This window comes from Macrobrachium rosenbergii, chromosome 28 (assembly GCF_040412425.1).
Source record: "Macrobrachium rosenbergii isolate ZJJX-2024 chromosome 28, ASM4041242v1, whole genome shotgun sequence".
Classification (NCBI taxonomy): Eukaryota; Metazoa; Arthropoda; class Malacostraca; order Decapoda; family Palaemonidae; genus Macrobrachium; species Macrobrachium rosenbergii.
This window is the reverse complement of record NC_089768.1, coordinates 6,420,001-6,435,395: the sequence shown is the minus strand read 5'-3', so window position 1 is coordinate 6,435,395 and position 15,395 is coordinate 6,420,001. Positions and strand designations below refer to the sequence as shown.

The following is a 15,395-nucleotide window of genomic DNA, read 5'->3' as shown; positions in this document are numbered from 1 at the left end:
ATAATAATAATAATAATAATAATAATAATAATAATAATAATAATAATAATAATAATAATAATATCCTTCAGAGTCATATACAGAGAAAGACAACGTAGAAAAAACACAATAAACAAATTTTGTGAGCACGAGATGAGAAAAACTAAAACGGAAAACATTTTACAGATTGGTACAATTTCTGATTGAAAACAAAGATAAATACGATCAGAATTTTGTCATGGTAAAAGAAAATGCACTATTTAGGTTGTAAACATATTTTAATTGTATTCACAAGGAACGACAAATGTTAAAACAGTCAGTCACACTCTAAAACCTATTCAGGCTAGATGGTATCTGTAATCAACATCCAATGAAGTCAGTAAAGTGTTCACAACCTTTCTAAATACCATCTAACGAAAAGAGACAAATATTTAATCTCTCGTGGATTGGACTACTTCAATCCAAAGCCTGGTCTGAGTACAGTGAAAGTATGCAATGAAAAGTTCTGACAAATTTAAACGAAGGGAAAATAATTTAAACGCTATAATTAACGAGATCAAATATCTCTCCTCCATGGTTTATGAATAAAAAAAAAGACATTTATCTGGTTAATCGAAACTATATATGAGTAATAAATAATTTAGGGAAATATAAGGATATCGTAAATTTTATACCAGTTAGATGGAGAGGGGGCAGCGCAATGAAAGTAAATTAATATTTTTTTACGATGGGATGTAAGTGGATGTTCTGTACGCTACAATGTTATCACTAATCAAGGACAGTTCGGACCCCTGAACATTTATTTACCATTTCTTATAATCAGCATTTTACCCAGAGAGTAGCAACCTAGAGAGACACAAAATTTCATCAAGACAACCGACTAATTTTGGCATGATGAGATTAAAAGAAATATTATTTAGAAAATTCTTGATGATTATGGCTACAATGATTCTAATGAATTACAACGGTAAATTATAATGTAGGTCATAAGCAGCAGCTACAAATCAAAAGGCATTTACTAAGAGAGAGAGAGAGAGAGAGACAGAGAGAGAGACCCATGGGCTAGGGAATGTAAAACGAGAGGGAAATGAGGAGGCTAATGTCTTGGTTTCAGGAGCCTCCGAAGCACCTGCGCCTTGTGGTTTACGGAACGAACCCTTATCTGGAGGAGAAGAGCTGTTGTTTCCGTTGGGTTAACATATCTTTCAAGACCTTTCTGTACTTTGCTACTAGTGTCCTCTCTCTCTCTCTCTCTCTCTCTCTCTCTCTCTCTCTCTCTCTCTCTCTCTCTCTCCATGCATTTGATAAAAATGATAATAACAATGTTTCATTAGCTGGAATAATTATTTTTTTCATTATTCGATCACAAGAAAGATTGACTAATAACCCTCCTGTACTTCTAGTGATGTCAATAATAATAATATTTTGTCATATTTAGGCTATATGCAAATACCATGCTTGTAAAACGGCGACAATACAAAATACAATTCGATATAAAGCAAGAATGAATGGTTGCTGTTAAGTAATAATAATAATAATAATAATAATAATAATAATAATAATAATAATAATAATAATAATAATAATAAAAAATACTCATAGTAGCATGAGTCTTAAAATAGAGAAGCAAAGCCACAGTTATGTATATGTACATATATTTAAAGACAAATCAATATAGATAGCTTTCGGGAACTTGTTCGGTTCCCCTTTTCAACCTAGATTGAAAAGGGGAACCGAACAAGTTCCCGAAAGCTATCTATACTGATTTGTCTTTAAATATATGTACATATACATAACTGTGGATTTATGGTTCACGTAAAGTGGTAGATGTGAATTAGCTAACGTTATTGAATAGAAATCTTAGTAGGAGGCAGTAAAGATGATGAATTATATGTCTTAATAAGCCTAACGATAATGACAGCAACGCCGTCGGCGATTAAAAGGAACCCAGACAGAAACTAAATGAAGCGGTACTGAAAACTCAGTACAAATACACGACAGAACTTCTCTATGTCCAGTAGCCTCCGACCTTCAAAGGTTATTAATAAAGCAGACAAAAGTTAAAACAAATAAATACGAAATTACAGCAATATTGATAAAATGATGACAAGAACACAAAAAAGGGAAAGAAACCATAAGCCTTACATGTTTTTCTTAAGGTCATCCATGAAGGGAAACAGCATTCATTACGGAAGTCTCATTACAATAATAACTAATAATAATAACTTCCTTTATTCCATCTCATGAGCATAGACAGAACATACACGGGTGTTTAGTTTATAGCCGGTGTTGGCAGCACTGATGGCTAGGTTCGTCATCGTCCCTCGTGGAATAAGTGAAATTTTAAAAAGGTATCAATGAGTTTCTTTTTTAAACAAACCCAACTGTAGAACTGGGACTCAGCGATACATTTTTTTAAATTTCACTTATCCCACGTGGGATGATGTGTGTGTGTGTGTGTATATATATATATGTATATATATATATATATATATATATATATATATATATATATATATATATATATATATATATATATATATATATATATATATATATATATATATATATATATATATATATATATATATATATATATATTGCTACGAATGTCTGGGGATACTTATTTGACTCTGGGCGGCAACGGATAAAGCAGGAGAGTTCCTTTTATTTATTACACATTTGATTCAATATTAGGGCAATTCGTAGACAAAACAAAGGAAATCTATGGCTTAGGGGCCTTCTTAATGTGAGGGAATTATGTAAACTCAGGGTTCTCTTAACTAATTATAATTGCATAATAACACAGATCAGAAGAATGATGAATTATTGGCAGGTAATAACAAGGGCCTGCTAAAATAATGAATCCTGCGCAGAATAAATATTCTATGCTGACGATATCTTTGTAACAGGGAACATCGCAGTGGAAAGGGGAACTGCACATGGATTGGCCGAGAGATTCCACAGTCGAGGCCTATCTGCAAATATATGCAAGATGGTTACTTGCAATAATAATAAGACTGTCAAAGGGAAACTGAGGAATGCACAGACGGTGCCAGATAACTCAGTTCAACACTAATGCATAATTACGTTAACACTGATTGCTCCAACACAAATTACTGAAGGTCATCGCACAATGGAAAAAAATTTGAATATTAGATAGAGAAATAACAGGGGTCGTGACAGGCTAAAATGGCCTTACTCCAGCACATTACCTTAGTCAAGATGATGATGTCCTCGTTCAATAGGGTGGTGGCGATGGAGGAGGGAATTATGATGCCACAACAAAGTACACTGGTTGATTCAAGCCCCGGGGTCAAAACACGTGGTTCTGAAGGACAGACAAGGCAAGGACGTCCTTCCTCAGGTCATGTTCTAAGCATTCTCTCTCTTGATTTCTCTTGCAATCTCTATTTATAACCTTCGGGGATTACGCCATGGCATCCCACATAGATGGCACAAAGGTCAATTTTCGTCATGCTTTCTACTGTATATGTCGATCCCATGGTGATAGTCAACCCATGTGGGTTCAGAATGAGAGGGGAGGGGGGCAACTTTCTCTTTTTGGCTCCTCCCCAGCCTGGCTGGATGCAGGGGTACTTGGAATTAGACCCAAAAAGCAGTCACTTTGAACAGAAAGAGAGGGTTCAGGCTTATCCATTTTGGGGAATGAAAGTGAGAGTTTACGAAGGGGTGATTTGAAACCTCAGTTCTTGTAGTAAATGAGGGACATTAATTTTTATTTCTTGTCAATTAGGTGGCAAATGCAAAAACAGGTGAGGTTGCAAGAAACATGGCCCCAGTCATTGCAAAAATATATATATATATATATATATATATATATATATATATATATATATATATATATATATACTTTTTTTTTAGAGCCCTTCGTTGGCTGAGTCGGTTGAGCTTCGGACTGTCACTCGATGGTCCGGAGTTCAATTCCCCCGGCTGGCTGATGAAGAGTTAGAGGAATTTATTTCTGGTGATAGAAATTCATTTCTCGCCATGATGTGGTTCGGATTCCACAATAAGCTGTAGGTCCCATTGCGTAACCAATTGGTTCTTAGCCACGTAAAATAAGTCTAATCCTTCAGGCCAGCCCTAGGAGAGCTGTTAATCAGCTCAGTGGTCTGGTAAAACTAAAGTATACTTAACTTTTATTTTTTTTTCATATATATTCCATTCGTCCCTTCAGCCCATTAGATAGAAAACAAAATTTAATGGCAGCTGGAGGAGGCGCCATTAAGGGGGGGTGAACCTTCATAGGCCTACCCCCATATCACCTGATTTAGGGGGGAGACATACTACCCTCTTAGCCCCTGCATCGTAAGATGTTTGGGGGGTTAGATAGCCATTGGGGACAAAAGGACCAGTCAGGGCCATAAGTGGGCCATTATGCTGACCCTTAAGGATTTGCCTATAAGACCTATTTTCCCTACGACCTTTGGCTGGCTGTTGACTGCTTTCAGACTGACGATGTCCTGTGCCCAATCCCAAAAATTGAAAATGATTCCCTGCGACCTGGCCGCTCACAAGCACTCCGTCACAGAGTGCCAAAGCACCAAGTTGGTGCGGCCCTTCTTCTCTTTAAGTTGGAACGGATCGCGAGACTCCTGCAGCTGAAATTCGTCTTTTGTAACGAGCTCAATGCACAGAAGGAATAAGGTACGTCTGGAAGCCCTCAGTCTGATGCCAGTACCTGTCTCTCCTCATGAATTTCTCTCCATTTTCAGTATTTCCGTTTCATTTTCCTAAACAAAGCCCCCTTTGTTCAATCTGACCTAGCAAACCCATTGGCCCCTCATGACTTGTCCCAAGCTCAAATTAAATTAGTTCAGTGATCATAATTAGATCATTCCCACCATAGTGTTACCATGTGCTAAGTAAATCTAATTGATCAATTCCTCCATCGTGCATAAGTAATTTCATGTGAGGGAAAATCATTGGATTTGAATGCTAACCTGGAATTATTTTCCAGAACCCTGTTATCTGGCTCTTCAAGCTGTCTGCCCCTGCCTTGTGAACCAAAAATAGCTTAGACGTTTAACTCTCATCCTGCCACGTGCAAGAGTCTTCTGATTACGCAGTCCCAGGGTACTAGACAGTTCCCCCCTTAGTGAACAAGTTGCATTAACAACCAAAAATCTTTTAACCAGTATGCAGTAAAGTCAATAAGTGTCGAACTACTTTAGGTTGGTAGCTTTTTCAGATTCAGCGATTTGCTACACAGTGTCAAACTTTTATTGCACCTTGTATGTGCTTGCTTGCTACTAAGTCAGCCCTTGAATATTAATTTCTTGATTGCTTCATTTGTAAATAAATTCAGTTTAAAGCATTTACTGGTTATAATTTACCAAGGTAACCTCCAATTCTCTGTTTACTGAGATGCAATATCAAGGTAAGTCAGTTTATTCATTACATTTATCCCTTATATTCCGAGCACTTTGTGTTGGCCTTCAAGGCAGTTAATTAAAAAATCCATTTTCGTTCTTCCAACCGGCCTCAGAATGTAACAATATATAAAAGTATATCTTAGTTTAACCAGACCACTGAGCTGATTAACAGCTCTCCTAGGGCTGGCCCGAAGGATTAGACTTATTTTACGTGGCTAAGAACCAATTGGTTACCTAGCAACGGGACCTACAGCCTATTGTGGAATCCGAACCACATTATAGCGAGAAATGAATTTCTATCACCAGAAATAAATTCCTCTTATTCTTCATTGGCCGGTCGTCGGAGATTCGAACTCGCAGCCAACAGAGTGGTAGCTGAGAACGGAACCCGCTCACCCAACGAGGGACTGTAACAATATATATATATATATATATATATATATATATATATATATATATATATATATATATATATATATATATATATATATATATATATATATATATATATATATATATATATATATATATATATATATATATATATATATATATATATATATATATATATATAAATATATAAATATATAAAATATATATATATATATATATATATATATATATATATATATATATATATATATATATATATATATATATATATATTATATATATATATATATATGTGTGTGTGTGTGTGTGAGTGTGTGTGTGAATGGATAATGAAAAAAGCGAGAAAGTGTAATGAAACTGGATAAAATAAAGAAAATCACTGTGAACCATCACAACTATAATTCGTTTCACTTAAAATAAAACAAGCACAGGCTTTATTTTTTTCCTACTTGAGCAGTTATCATCACTTCTTCATCTTGTATTGAACCGAAATAAAAATCCGCAAATTCGCATCACCACCTTTTGTATAATGCGAGTGAGTTTTGAATTACAGCAATTTGCTGTTTCCCAAGCCGAAGCTATTATTGGTTCATTGTTTATGTCCGCACTGTTACAACGGTAGTTTGCACGTTGGGGTAACTATCATTGCTTCAATAACAACTGATGTTACTACCATAGCCTAGTCAGAAAAGACAAATTGCTGTTTATCACAGACACGGCAGTAAACAGGAAGCCATGCAATTTCCGTGTAGTACAGTTCAGTATAACCAAGTGAAGGGTAAAGTATTAAAAATTTCGTATAAGTGAATACAGGACATGAAAAGTTCGTAGAAGTGAATTTACAGAAAGACCTTTTAGTATATAAACATATTGCAGATTACAAAGGTGGGAAAATGTGTTATATACAGTATATGTGTGTGTGTATGCGTATAATGTGACTGGGGAGGGATTTGGGGTTATTATTTATATTTACAATGCCTAGTTACTAAGGGGGTGGTTAATTATGTACATTATATTTACAAAATACAATTCCATTGTGAAACTACATTATTACATCAGTTTTACATTCTGTTTCTTGTTCTTATGGGTCTAATAAATTTATTGATTTCTTCTGAAGCATTTGGTTGGGGATTGTTATGGGAATGACCTTGACCTTGCGTTTTTCCCCTCAGGCAAGTTGGTGGGGAGGCCTTGCACTAACTCTTTCCGTCTGGACGTTCAGCGTCGGTTTGGTTGTCATAAACACAGCCTTTGTTATTGTTAGATCCCGACATGTGTTGCTTTTGCATTTTATTCTGGCGTTGTCTGTCAGTTCTTGTAGTGCTGGTTTCTTGTTGTGTTTTTCTGACTTTTTCACATTTTCTCACGTCTACACTCAGCCTTTTTTCAGAATTCTGGATAAGGAAAACCAATCTGGGTGTGGTCATAATCCGCATTGGTATGCATCTCCTTAGGCATAGATCCACCAGCTGTTGGCTTTCACCTCCTCAGGGCATAAACCTCATTGGTATTTCTTCCTCGGCTTTTGTCGAGTGTGTTCATTCAGAAGGCTATAGTGATATGCAATAGTAAAATATTAAAGAATTTAGAATTTATGGTGATTACGAGAGGTCTGGTTAAACAAATCATTTATAACTAACTATGGTGATTACGAAATCCATAGCCGTATATACATATGCAAATGTAATAATAACATGAGCCTTCGCATGTTTCCAAACATACTTCTTCATATATACAATGAAATATTAAAATTGTCAAGATTAATTAAGCAGAAGCGAAAAGTCAATCTTAAAATGAACATCCAGTAGTCGTAAGGTAATTCAAAGGTTGATTTGCTATGGATAGTTGCCTAACAAGTACAAATTTTGTGACTATTGATTCTATATCCTCAACGATCTCCGGTCAATATAGTTTACAATATATTGTCGTGACTATCTTGTTCAGTAGTTAGGGGAAGTCCTATTCGGTCAGCATCTGCTCCCTAAACATGACTTTTTCTGTGACTTTTTTTACCTGTGACTTTTTTACCTGGATTCGTCAACAATTCTTTACCATATTCTACGGACTCGCCATAACCCATAAGAAAGGTATTCTCAGACTCCCAGTTTTGTGAAACAAGTCTCGTTCATTTTTACTCTATCAGAAACTTACCAGGTTTGCGGACACATTTCTTAGGCAGTTTATAAAATACGCAGAGGACTCTATTCAAAAATTCTATAAATTAAATATTACAGTCAACGACATAACGCTGTAAGTCAAGACGCAGAATCATTATTCACAAAGGTTCCTGTAAACGACATCCTGAATTTCGTAAGGGAAAAAATCAACTCCTTACGAAGACCTATTTCCTCTGGGCATGAAAAAGTCAAAGTAATCAAGCTCCGTGTAACCAATAACATGCCCTCTTTTAACTGAAAGGTTTACAAAGATTTGAATGTGGGATAGGCAGCTATTACTCTTTAAGCCAATGTCTGCATGTACTTTAATGACTCAATCCCAAAGTGGTTTTGGTGCGTCACGTTGATGACATTTTCACGTTCTGGAATAATAGTTGAGATTTTGATATCTATTTGCAGCAAAATGAATTCATTAATAGCATTACGTTTAACACTGAATGAGAAAAGGACAGGAACTAGCCTTCTTAGATATATCAAAGGTAAAAAAGTACAGTTTCAGCGTCTGTGGAAGACCAACGCTCTCTGTTTCCTGCATTCATTTCCTAACTATCATGACATTGCAATTTCAATGAAGACTGAGGTATTAATGTTATTTTTTTCTCGGAGGATCAGGAACCTGTTATGACGGTTACATAGACAAAGGAGTCGATTTCATCTGTAAACAACTCGACCAGCTGCCTCACCATGTCGGCGGAAAAGCCATCAACCAAGCCAGTAAGATATCTCTTCAAACCAATGGGCATAACAAAATAAGGGATATACCAGCAAAATAAAACTCCCGTACGTAGAGGCATTAAGAACATGTCTATAGGAACATCGAACCCGACCACCCTTCTGCTTTCATATCGAAGAAGCGTAGAGAATGTCCATCAAAATAAAAGAGAATTATGCCTAAACAGCAGAGTTGATATCAACTTACACCTTTCTTGATGGGTCAATGGTCAAAAGTCACTGTACATCACCCATGGTCAAAAGTACAACATTGTTTCGAATACCACGGGTAACGAATCACTTATCAGTTATGATTCTTCTGGTTGTAAGCTTTTTCGTGGGGTATAGTGAATTAGGCAGTAAACGATATTTGTGGCTTAATATTTGTGAGCATATATATATATATATATATATATATATATATATATATATATATATATATATATATATATATATATATATATATATATATATATATATCATATTTTTAAGAGCCCCACCTAATGTAGTGAACTGGATATTTTATATTTGTGGCCTAATGTTTGTGAATATAAGAAAAACCCTCGGCGTATAAGACAAATTCGACAAATTCATAATTAGCCACGAGTTACAAATTTACCAATCAGCTATCATGGTGAAGATGATTGATATCGATTCTAAGTACAAAACCTGAACTCGACAGGCATGTACAGTAGAGTCGATGTCAATTTAAACCTCTCCTGAGAACTGGTGACGAAACATTTATTAATCATAATTCCTCTTGGATGTAAGTTAAGTTATTCCCGAGGTGTAATGAACTGGATATTATAGTATATTGGTGGCTTAATATCTATCTATCTGTCTTATTTATCTATCTTATCTATCTATCTATCTATATATATATAATATATATATATATATGTATGTATATATAGCCCACATGATCATATTTTTCAGAGCTCCACCTGCCACACAAGCACACACACACACACACATATATATATACATTAAACGGAGGCGGACAGGAATACTCTTGATTAGTCATTTGATTGCATGTTTTTCTTATGATCTTCCTGGCTTTCACTCTCCCATAATGGAACTTGCAAGCTTTTTCTACGTCTTATTATTTAAGTCGATTGTCATTTTTTATGTTCAAACTTTGCCTTTGCATAATTTTTCTGTAATTTTTATTGTCAATGTTTTTGTTTTTAATTCTAGAACCCCTGATGATGTAATCATGGATTATGAAACGTTGGGAATAAACATGCAATCAAATGACTAATCAAGAGTATTCCTGTCCGCCTCCGTTTAATGTCTGTATTCGGGCATTCCCGTCCCTTGCTCATTGGTATATATATATATATATATATATATATATATATATATATATATATATATATATATATATATATATATATATATATATATATATATATATATAATCCTCATAATAATAGCTTTCATAGCTTCCCTAATAATATCGAAACAGGACTCGAATATCAGGCGATGATCGAACAATATGATCTGGTTTCAGTAAATTCATTGGCCACTGTTCGAATTAGCCGCTAATTATATCACTTATGACAGATATAAATTATTTATTTAATGCCACTTTGTCCTCCTACCATCTCAATTTCCCCAGAATTTTGGGATATTATCACTGCAAGCCTTGAATTCTTATGGCAAATCGCTGAAGGTGACCTTTTGCCGTAGTAGATTACAAACCTACGTACCTTTAATTAGTAATAATATAAATTTAATTATAAGAAGTCATTGGTGAGAGTTGATAAGCTCACCGTTGAATCACCTTAACAAAAGTGTTCTATACTGTTTTTGTCCGTAACCATTTCATTGCGAGGCCATGTTACATTATTAACTAATAATAATATAATGATAATAATATCCCTTGTTTCAGCTCCAGGCCATATACGGTGAACGGTAAGATGAACACAATACAGTATTCTAAATTAAGTGCGCTAGTAAAAAGTAATATTCATGAACTCTTATGCCCAAGCACTGCTGAAAACAATAGCAACAACTATAATAATAATAATAATAATAATAATAATAATAATAATAATAATAATAATAATAATTCCAGATAAAGAACAAACACCGATACATAATTCAGGTAGTCTGCTAAAAAGGAAGAGTAAATGGCAAATCTCAATAATAATAATAATAATAATAATAATAATAATAATAATAAAATTTTCAAATGGGCTAACTACTGATACATAATTGGGGTAGTAAGCTAGAAAGGAAGAATGCCCGGCAACTCTCAATAATAATAATAATAATAATAATAATAATAATAATAATAATAATAATAATAATAATAATAATAGTAATTTCTGTCGATTTTCTGATCATCGCCTTAAACTACTTCTGTGGCGAAAGGGCGATAAAGTGACGTCCCACAAACAGACAGTTGCAACGGTCGTTGGCTGTTATCCTCAAGAACAGCTTGTTTCAGTGTTGTTGAGTCCCGGGCTTGGTAAGACAGGTTTCGTTAACACTAACTCGAGTTCCTCTTTTTCATTTGCGTTTGGAATCTCGAGCGTTCTGTACTGGTCGATCGTTGGTTCCACTTTGTTTCACTTTGTTTGGTGTTGTGTAGAGTCCTCCACAAGGATGATTCCCTCTCTGACGGGCCCTTGTACGTTCACAAGGTAAGGTGCCTCTTAATGTTTTACAGTCGTGTACGTCAGTATCGTACTTCTTGCAGAATAGTCTTTCTTTTTTTTTTTCTTGTGTGATCTTCACTTCAAGAGGTATTTTGTTGTAAAGTCTTGGTGCGCAGTGTACAAATGCTCATTAGCCAGACTTGGTTTGTTCTTTGTTCTAGGTTCAAATAGGCCATATGCTTCACTTGATGTCTGTTTACAATATTCATTTGAGGTCTAAAGAAGCTTGAGCAGTTTCTCATATATGTCTTGTTGCGAATACATTGCAAGATTTTGGGCGTGAAGGCGTGCTTCAAGGTTTGTTGGGTTGGCGAGTGGATACTGTTGCCAGTGTTGCGTTTTATATTTCTCAAATATTTAGATTGTGGTACTTGAGCTGTGACTTAGTTGTCGTATGAAAGTTTTCCGTTTGCGGGATATGTATTTAAATATTGGTATTTTCGATTTTGTTGTAAATTCCAACAATAACTGTTCAAAATGTTTAGTATATTAGGTGGTGTTGTAAATTGCCCTTCAACATGTGTAAGACTTGGTTTCGAAGCCTATTTATTTGTTAGGTGATCTAGATTGCTTGGAATAATAATTATATGTACTTTGGTTTTATATGAGCAATCTTATGCAGTGTTACGGATGTTTTCATTTTAATTTTATGCTGCAATAGAACTAATTTTACAATGCAATAGTTTAAAATTTCTTGAGGATCAGAGAGGCTTGACTACCATAGCCTTCCTAATAAGGGGTATATTAAGTTAAACTTCATTATTGTAGGCTTAAGTGGCAAACTAGTGATAATGCTTATCAGTATTTATAAAACCTTGCTTGCTGCTCCTTGTCTTAGTATTTCTTAAACTTAAAAGATGGCCCAGCTGATTGTAACAGTCAGCCTTTGTGTTCTTTCCGTTTGCTAGAACATTTTGGGCCTTAAAATATATTTTCTTATTTCAGGTCAGGGTGTGTCGTTAAATAAGCGTGCCACAGAGTTATGAGTCGTCTTAGATGTACCGATACCTTATGACTACACAGGATTAATGGTCGAGTAAGTGTTTCTTGTTTTTTTTTTTTAGTTGTGACGTGAGCAATCCCCCGAACATTTTTTAGCTTTTTTTCAAAATCAGTACTTTTTCATTTTAAGTTTAGGCTTTATTTTAATGAATTTGGTTTTTCTTAGATTCAAAACCATAGTTTTGAGAGCTTTGAAAGTTTATTTTTTTCTTTAAAATTTCAAAGGTTAAAATTTAACTTTTCCAACTTTGAACATTTCAAGAAATCTTAGGATTTGTTTCAGCTTCAGAATTTTTTTTCAAGTATTTAATTTGTATTTGATTATTAGTTTAGTTACATTTTAGCATCAAAAGTTTAATGTGTGTGGAAGTTTAATGTGTGTGGAAGTTTAATGTGTGTGGAAGTTTAATGTGTGTGGAAGTTTAATGTGTGTGGAAGTTTAATGTGTGTGGAAGTTTAATGTGTGTGGAAGTTTAATGTGTGTGGAAGTTTGTGTGTGGAAGGTAATTTTTAAAAATTTGTAGAGTAAATCTATTATTTTTAGGTTAGTGGATTTAAAATGTTTAAATTTATTTAAACTTTTGCCTTATGTAGTTTGACCCTGTAATTTCACCCTGTAATTTCACCTAGTTTTTTTAGAATTATAAAGTTTAGTTAAGTCTCTTTATTTTGGAATTTTCAAGTTTTAGAACAGTAACAATTTTTAAAGCACTGAGTAATTATTTCAGCTTCAAAAGTTTTGCCTATGAATTAAGTTTTGCCTATGAATTAAGTTTTGCCTATGAATTAAGTTTTGCCTATGAATTAAGTTTTGCCTATGAATTTAAGTTTTTCTTTGCCCACTTCCCAAGTCCACCTTTGCCGGGGTGGCGGTGCCATCTGTCAGGCAAAGGTGGACTTGCTAGTTGTGCATGGTGACCAAGTCACCATGCACAACAGGAAGTTCAAAAACAAGCATGGTGACTGTCACCATGCACAATAGGAATTTCAAACCAACCAACTTCAGCCAGCAAACTTTTAACTTAGGGGTTAGGATAAAAGTAATAAATGCTGTAATAAATGCTGAAGTCTATCTCTTAAGGATGCTGAGAATACTGCGAAAAAAAACGCGATAGTCAGACCTAGGGAGATATTTGACTGCGCAAGTTAACAGCAGAGGGTATTACAGTACTTGAGCCCTTAGTTTGGTCATGAGATGGAAGTTTGAATGTATTAGTGCAGCTGAGAATAGGGTAGGGTAGGGTAACTGTCTGACATACTTTTATAACTTGAGTTTCATTCCCACAAGTAAGTAGGTAATAGGTGGATCTTAACAGTTTTCTAAGAGGCGTAGGTCTTGGTATTTTAAAGAATTTTTTTTGACACTGATGAGTCTTGTCAGGTATTCTAATAGGCTGGTTAATAGTGGAAATTGTAATTCGAATTTGGGGAGTCTTGTTAACGTCGTTCCGTCAGCGCGCTCTTAACACCCCCACCCTCCCCGCTCTTACTCTTCAAACAAAGCTTTCATGTTAGGAAATACAGTTCAGATTGCATTGCATATTCATTGACCCCTACCTTCATCCACCTTTCCTCCAGCGCCTTAGCTTGCTTCGGTCAACCCTTTCTAATCCTGAATTCCCGAACTTAATTTTTCGCCTCTTGCAGTTGTGCAGTTTCAATTCCTTAGGACTGGATACTGAAGGACGAAAGTTGCCAGATGGTGTTTGCGTTGCATGGCACCTTCACAGTTATGTAGTACTAAAGTTAGAGGCGGCTGTTTCAGTGTAAGATCGGTGCCCTATTAAATCTTATAGGATGGCACTCTCTATCCTGTTATGTTTTTGGGAGTTTGAAGGAACAATAGTAATACATGGGATTGTTATTCTGAAAGTTGATGGCAGTTCGAAGTAACAATAATACTAATACTAGGCATTGTTAATGGGATACTAATAAAAGGGATTGTTAATGGAAAGTTGACCCATACGATATAGTATTAATTATAGTAATAACTTTAGAATAGCTGCTGGGACTAACTTGAACATGCTGTTTTCACTCTAAGCTGGTAGGTTATGTCATGGAAACTTTTAGTACATTCTAAAACCAAACAAACTACTTTTCTTATGCACAGGCTCTTGGTGTAACTGCAGCAGACCATAACATAGACGCTAATATTAATGGGAAGCAACGCTTTTCGTCAAGAAGAATATCCTGAGAGGATTCGAAGCGCTCTGAATTAGGTTACCAAGACAACTGGAACTCAACTAGTAGATGCTGTGCATATGCTGGGAGGATTCGAAGTGCTCTAAATTAGGTTACCCAGACAACTAGAACTTGTAGATGCTGTGCTGTACCTACTATTCAATTTTTTAATAATGACTGCTTTGGATATGTAATATTTACGATATGAGAAATAAACTGAAATAATGGTTTTTAATACTGAAGAGATTCTAGTTTATTAACCTCAAATTTTGGAGTTTACTTGCAGTAGTCTATGCAGATTTAAGCTTCCTATCTAGCAAAGTGATACTATATTTTGACCCCTCTGATGACAGGAATAATCAGTGTTTATTAAGATCATTCCTTATGATCTGGAGATCGCATTCGGCTGAGAATACTTGTAAAGCTAACTTGAGCGATAATAGTTGGAAGTGAAAATTCACTCTTGACATACTGCAAAGAAATTATTTTAAGGATATTATGGGGTTGAATTGAGTCCAAATTGATATGTAAAGGTTATAATTAGTTTGTAAAGCAAGTTAAGCAGACTGCAGATATTCAATAGTGATATAGCAATTGTCCCGAGAGCGGTTATTTCTTAAGCTTGTAAATTGTTCTAGTTACTGTGGCTGTCGATGGTTACTACAACACAGGCTTTAGCGTTGGACTTGTATGGGAGGCGATAGAAATGCAGCATTTTGGTTAATGCATTGTTTAATTAGTTGGTGGCCTTGTCTCTGGCTCTAAAGTTTTTGAATGTTTAAAATTGCTCAAAGGATTTTGTGATGGGGGTTGCGCTTCTGGTCCTTAGTCTTACCAATCTCTTGGTAATACTTGGTTTTAGAAATAAGAGTAAATTGGGTTCGCTT

General features: G+C 35.1%; 1 long non-coding RNA gene across 1 annotated transcript; it reads left to right on the top strand.

The window, feature by feature from the left end:
• The first annotated feature begins 11,153 nt into the window (after window positions 1-11,153).
• On the top strand, window positions 11,154-14,752 carry LOC136853886 (uncharacterized). The gene is made up of 3 exons (XR_010857554.1): window positions 11,154-11,310; window positions 12,271-12,361; window positions 14,438-14,752. It is a non-coding gene; the product is annotated as an uncharacterized lncRNA (long non-coding RNA).
• Window positions 14,753-15,395: the final 643 nt, after the last annotated feature.